The sequence below is a fragment of the Mastomys coucha genome, unplaced genomic scaffold, assembly GCF_008632895.1.
Source record: "Mastomys coucha isolate ucsf_1 unplaced genomic scaffold, UCSF_Mcou_1 pScaffold6, whole genome shotgun sequence".
NCBI lineage: Eukaryota > Metazoa > Chordata > Mammalia > Rodentia > Muridae > Mastomys > Mastomys coucha.
Window position 1 is genome coordinate 23,350,934 of NW_022196912.1, and position 7,402 is coordinate 23,358,335.

The following is a 7,402-nucleotide window of genomic DNA, read 5'->3' on the forward strand; positions in this document are numbered from 1 at the left end:
TGTGTATAGTAGAGGATTGCAAATTTGATCATCAATAGGAGGAGAGGACCTCAGCCCTGTGAAGGTTCAGTGCCCCAGTGAGGGGGAATGCCAGGGCCAATAAGTGGGAGAGGGCGGGGTGGCAGGCATGGGGGAGGGGGAGGCAACAGTGGTTTGGTTTTGTTGTTTTTGTTTGTTTCTTTGTTTTTTGGAGGGGAAACTGGGAATGGAGAAATTCGCATGTAAATAAAGAAAATATCTAAAAAAAAAAAAAAAAAAAGGCATTTGCCAATCTCCTCCAGGTGCTCCTAGGCTAGGGATCTACCATGACTCAGCAGCACCAGAAGCTCTGAGGAAGCATTCTGCAAGTGTGGCCAGAGCTCTGTGGGGGATGGGCAGGGGACTCGCTACCTGGGGAATGCCAGAAGGCTCTGAGGAGGTGGCAACTCTGTAGAATTCTTACAAATATAGAAGGTGAACGAAAGAGATCAATGCCAGTGACCCTGGCAGGCCAGTGCAGTCCAAAGGTCCTTCATATCCCCGTGTGTGCGCTCTGGAGGAGAGATTGGAGGTGGGAGTTGTGGAGAGTAGGTACCAGCCTCAGGCAGAGGTCAGCACAAAAGGAAGAGCAGCAGGCCACCACCAGGCCCTGGGCCCGCTGCTGTATAGGAAATCTCTTCTCATTATAAGGAATTGGGTGAAGGGAAGAAATGGCTTTGAAGGGTGAGAAAGCATACACAAGAAGGTGTCTGAGGAGGTAAGGTAGGGACTGCTCCTGGGTTGTCCAGTGCACACAGAGGAAGAAATGAGGAAGCAATCGAGGAGAGTCAGAGCTGGTGACAACACCCTATAACCCCCTCCCTAACTAGACACACACTTCTGGGCCTCTCACACCCCCATTTCCCATTTCTGCTTCCCTACAGATCTAAGTGGCAGGATCGCAGGCAGCCTGCTGGGGTTAAGGTTCTAGAGAGCTGCCCCACTGGCCTGACCCCAGACCTGGTGCCTCAGGACAGACAAGGCACCTCCAAATGATGAACAAGGAAGCTGGCCACAGACCTATCCCAGAACATCCTGGCAATGCTCTTCAAGGTTACACAAGCCAGAGCAGGCAGGGTCTGATGCAGGGGAGCAGGTGTGGAGGTTCAATTACAGGCCTCCACTTCCTGTGCTCCTGCTTAGCAGAGAGGTTATGCCCCGAGGGTGTAGCTGCAGGCCTGACAGAAGGACAGAGGTTCAATGGCATGATGATCCAGAAAGTGGACTCAAGTTCCTGTTTGCCAGTGACAAGCTATGTAGTCTCAATCTCCCTATTTCTCACTGGGTCAACAATGACAAGCTACTATAGGTTGCTGCGTGTGACATATTGGCACACAGTACAGCCATTGAGATTCTGGTGGCTATTCCTTGTGGAACCTCTATAGGTCTCCCAGCTGGGCCTAGTTGGTCATCTTTGGGTCTCCCCCAACCAATATCCTGCTCACACCTACTCCAGGGACGTGGAGTGGTGTGAAGCACAGGAGTGATGTCATGAGGTGGTGGTGATGGGGTTGGTAGCTCTACCTGATGGTAACTGTGGCCCTGAAGGAAAGGCTGGGCAGGGCAGAAGCCTCCAGGGCTTGATTCAATGGGTGAATAGGATGTTCATCCTTTCTCTCAGCCTCTCTGTCTTCCCCCTGTCTTCTGCTTGGTGTCTGGTCTTCCTCCCTCATAGGCATACATGGCCAACCATGGGCTAGAGAATGACAAGGTCAGGTAGGTTTGTGCATGTGTGTGGGTGCACATGTACATGCATATGAAGACCAAAGGCTGGAACCCAGTCAGGTTACAACTGTTCAGGAGACAGTCTAAAATTGACACCAACCAGGGACCAAGCATTCAAAACCATGAATCATGGGAACATTTCACATTCCAATCATGGTACTCTTTCCATTTAGAAATACGCATTTCGGGTTCCTCCATGGCCTTTCATGGCTTGGTGGCTCATATCTTGTAGGCAGTGACTACTATTCCATTGCCTGGCTGAGCCACAATTTATCCATTATGGCAGATAGATAAATACCATCTCTGTATCTTCTTCTTCTTCTCCTTCTTCTCCTTCTTCTTCTTCTTCTTCTTCTTCTTCTTCTTCTTCTTCTTCTTCTTCTTCTTCTTCTTCTTCTTCTTTTTTGATTTTTTGAGACAGGGTTTCTCTGTGTAGCCCTGGTTATCTTGGTTATTTCCAAGTTAGGGATAATGAAAGAATAAAGTATCTATGAAACAATAGTGTAAGCCAGGCACGGAGGTACATGCCTTTGATCCCAGCACTTGAGAGGCAGAACCAAGCAGATCTCTGGGAGTTCAAGATCAGTTTGGTCTACATAGGGAGTTTCAGAATAGCCAGAGCTGTGTAGAGAAACCCTGTCTCAAAACAAAACAAAACAAAAACTGTGGGGACCTGTTTTTTTGTGTGAATCTCAACTTCCGATTGCCTTGGAGTAGATACAAGAAACAGGACTGCTGAATCACTCAGTAAGAGTATGGTTGGTGTCCTAGGAAACCACCGCTGCATCTCCTAAGGCTGCAGGGGTGGTGCCATTCCCATCCTTGCCATCAGAAAGGATGAAATGTGACTTAATGTAGGCCATTTGGCCACTAGTTACTATAGCAAGAACTACCTACTGCTCTTCCACTTCCGCACTTAAGTAGCTGGTGCTTGACCACGTTTGTCTCTCACACTGAGCTCATGCCCCCTCTACATTCACCCTTACCTTGGGTTTGAGAGTTAAGTCTCAGGAAAGCTGACTCAGTTCCCTCTCTTGCCACATGTTCTAGTTTGCGTTCTGTTACTATGATAAGACGCCATGACCAAAAGGCACCCGGGGAGGAAAGGGCGTCCTTTGGATCACAACCTACAATGCATGGTGGAGGGAAGCCCAGGCAGGAACTGAAGCAGAGATCATGGAGGAACCACTTACTGACACACATGTGACACACTCACATTCAGCTCCTTTCTTATGCTTCCCAGGACCACCTGTCCAGGGGTAGCATTAGCTACAGCGGGCTGGGTCCTCCTCGATCAATAATTAAGACAGTTTTAGACAAACATGCCCACAGGCTGATCTGATGGAAGCAATCCTCAGTTGAGTTCTCTTTTCCCAGGTGTGTCAAGCGGACAACGAATACTGGTCAGTAGCCTTGTAATTACTAACATCAGTTGTCAACTTGACACGCAAATGCATAGTCCAACTTTGAAAAAAATCACAGTCTTCAAAAAGTTTCAACGCTTAAAAGTTCAAGTTTCTCTTTAAAAATTGCAAGTCTCTTCACTGTGGGCTCCTTTAAAAATCCAAAACAAGGGGCTGGAGCGATGGCTTAGCAGGTAAGAGCACTGGTTGCTTTTCTAAGAGGTCCCGAGTTTGATTCCCAGCAAGCACACAGTGGCTCACAACTATCTGTGGTGGGATCCGATGCCCTCTTCTGGTGTGTTGTCTACATGAAATCAGAGCACTCTTGCACATAAGATACCTAAATAAATCAATCTCATTATAAAAATCTAACATAAGCTGCATGGTTAATTATCCAAAGGGGGAAGAACCAGGGCCCAGGAAAGTCAAAGCCCAGCAATGTGAACCGCACCCACGGGGCTTTGTGGGTGTGTTCTGGCAGCACCTGGCTTGTGCCCCGACCCACACTGACCTGAGTCCAGGTGCTTAAGCCTCCCTGTGCCCAGGGGCCTCCTGAAGGCCCTGTCTCCTTCAGCAGCCCCAGGCATTCCAGGCTCTGAGGAGTCATTAGGACCAGGTCAGCTACGGCCAGCAGGGAGAAGAGAGCAGATCTCCTGGCTCTCCCTTCTCCCTCCTCCCTCCCTCCCTCCCTCTTCCTTCCACTCTCCCTCCGGCCTCTGCCATCTTTTCTCCTTTCATCCCCTCAGCTTCCTCATGCCCTCTGCCCTCCCTTCCTCCTTCCTGTCTCTTCTTCCCTCTCCTCTGCATGATGTGGAATTCAGATAAACTGTTTTGAGTGAATAATTGGGCAGCATTTTGGCACATTCACAATATTGTGCAAACATCACCTCTGTCTAGCTGAAGAAAACCCCACAGTCACTACAGGCCTCCATTGATTGCTTCCTCTCTTCCGGGCCCTGGCAACTGCCAGTTTACCTAGTCTGGTAATTGATTAAGTGGAATCTTATAGCACATGCTCCTTTATGTCTGCGTCCAAATGCTTTCCTTGGATCCCTGAGGAAGGAGAAAGATCAGGAACTTTTCACCTTTGTCCTCCCTGTCCCCTGTGCATTCTATTCTGTGACTCCTACCTACGGTGACATGACCTGGATCACACAGCTACTTTATTTCCCACCTCTTCTAATCTCTAGTACAATACTTTAAAAGTAGTATTCAGTCAACAAATTGTTGGTGACACATGGGGCCACTTGCCCCTTTAATCACAGCTACTCGGAAGGCTTTGGTAGGAGGAGCTCAAATAAGGCTAGCCTGGGCTACAAACAGGTCAAGTTCACAGCCAATCTAGGCATTTTAGTAAGATCCTGTCTCAAAATGAGAAATAAAAAGAGGCTAAGGATATATAGCTCTGTGGAAAAATACTAGCCAGCAGATGTGTATGAGACACTAGGTTCAATCCCCTGCATGGGGACCAGGGAAGCCAGCGGGCCCCAGAGGACTAGACTTACTGGGGATCCAAGTAGTCAGGGAAAGATGAGGGGTGTCAACCGACTATGGCCTCAGCACTCGCTGTAGCTGCTGACACTCAGGGTAGATAAGTAGACACAATTCATCTTCCAGCTAAAGGCTGGAGGCTGAAGAGTGGTCTCTCTTGGGAAGTCAGATGCCACATCTAGAGACTTGGAAGCAAAAAGTCCAGTCCCTCCATAGGCTGGGAGATGGTTTTGTCTAGATAAAGATGGGAGGTGGCAGGGGAGGAGGTGGGGCCATGAAAGTTATACAAGGGAACCAGACTTTAACTACAGTAGAAAAAGGGACCCTGGATGGTTCGAGAAGACCTATAGGAGTGCAACTCTCCATCCAGGTTGGAAATTACAATGGATTACAATGGTTCCCCAGGGACCAGGCCGACAGAGCAGTTGTGGCTGACAGAGCCCTCCTGTGGCTGTAGTTCCCACAGTGAACAGAGGGTCTCAGTACTCCCTCAGAATAGTTAAGTCAGCTGGGGCGGGTCAGATGGTGGAGGCAGCAAGGGCAGGGGCGGGGGCTGGGGTGGGGGCAGGGGCAGGGGCAGGGGCAGGGGCAGGTTGATACTGAGTTCCAGGTCAGCCTGTTCTACAGAGTGAGTTCTTGGGTAGACAGGGCTACACAGAGAAATCCTGTCTCAGAAAACAAACAAAAAACCCAAAACAAAACACCACCAACAATAATTAAGTTAATTGTCACAAAGGGTACAGAGGGTCCAGTGGATGCCAGGGCCCGGGAGATCCTCCCAGGGAGTGACATCCAGACAGGGACAGGTTATTGATAGAATGAAAGACTGTGGGAGCACACCCTCAATTGGTACATCTACAAGGAAGTCCCTACACACAAGACTCGGGGAAGAGTGAGGTGGAAAGACTGTAAGAACCAGAGGACCATGACACATGCTGCTAAATAGTGTCTCTTAGTGTGACAGAGAGCTGCACCATGAACTCTCAGCAGTATGGCTGCCTAAACCATGGCACGGCCAGTAGATGCGTAGGTGCAGGTGAAGGAAAATGGCTGGAGAGGGAGAGAGAGAGAGAGAGAGAGAGAGAGAGAGAGAGAGAGAGAGAGAGAGAGAGAGAGAGAGAGAGAGAGAGAGAGAGAGAGAGAGAGAGAGAGACAGAGACAGAGACAGAGAGACAGAGAGACAGAGAGACAGAGAGACAGAGAGCGAGAGAGAAGGGGGGAGAGAGAGAATATATCAGTTTTCTCTAAGGAAGAGCTCCCCCCATAGGTTATCCAAGCTCAAGTGGCCAGCCCTAAACACACATACCTATGAATAACACTACATGCTCACTTTGAGCACACATGCTCAAAGATATACATAGCACACATATATAACCATTTAACTTTTTTTTTTTAAAGGCAAGCTGAGTGTGATGGCACACACCTTTTAATCCCAGCACTTGGGATGCTGAGGCAGGGGGATCTCAAGAGGATCATGAGTTTGAGGCTATCCTCAGCTACATAGCATGACTTTGTCTTAAATATTAATGATGATGATGATGATAAAGAGCTTTCCAGATGACGCTCCAACATTTAAGGAAGTGATAAGCAAAATTCTTGAAGGAACCTCAGACATCCAGTGTGGCCATTGTGAAAAGTGTGAGGCCAGGAGTTGGATCGTTTGAGCTGGGTGAGACCTGAAGTGGGGTAGGACAGACAGAGGGACCCTCTTACACATTCTGGACTTACCCTCAGCAAAATAGGAAGTCCTTCATTATGTAAACAGGATCCTGTTCTGAAAGCTGGAGTTAACTGCACTTCTCTTTTGGATCCAGTACTTGTAGCTTTTCCCTGGTCAGTCCAAACATTCACTTGTCTGAGGAACAGAATAAGGATTAGCCAAGGAAAAGATGCCAAGAAAGATAAAAACACTTAGCTCGTGACATCCAGCATGGGATTTGTCAGCCAGACAACTGTCTGCTGACCTCTACACGCACATCGTATCGCATGCACACACACACACATCCTATGCACAGACACAGACACACGTACTAGTAAATAGAATTTTAATTGAATTAAAAAGAAAGAAATAACACTTTAAAGACAGTGTAATGAATGTCTTTATCCTCCCTCCTAAGACATCACAAGGCAAGCTTGATCGGGACGTTTTAATAAAAGAACAGAGGGGCTACTTGGGGCCGGTGAGGTCACTGGGTCTCGGAGGGGAGCCCACTACCACGTACTAAGCCAGAATAACTCCTAACGGATCCTGAATAATTCTCCTTATACCCACAGATAAGCATAGCACTCACCCCATCGTCAGAGAAACTTTTCATTGCGACAGGGAGACCACTACAGAAAACCACAACCAATCAAAATGCAGAAGACAAGTGAGGGCAGGGTCCCTGGCTCCAAGTGATCCACCTGCACCTCAACTCCTGCGCCGAAGGCTCAGGAGGCATCATGGTAGAGTCAGGAAGAGGGCAGGAGCTGAAGATCAGGACACCTGAGAGATTGTGTCTCCTCAACAGAGGAGCTTCACCCATGATACCTGGACAATATGGCTGTCTAAACAAGACCTGATGAAGCACAGCATCAATAGGCATCCTAACAAGGAAGGGGAATTCACAGGGTCCTCCCACAGACAGACAGAGAGCACAGGGTCCTCCCACAGACAGACAGAGAGCACAGGGTCCTCCCACAGACAGAGAGCACAGGGTCCTCCCACAGACAGAGAGCTCCAGGCAACCAAGAAAGTGGGAGAAACAGTTCTCCAGAGGCAAGCC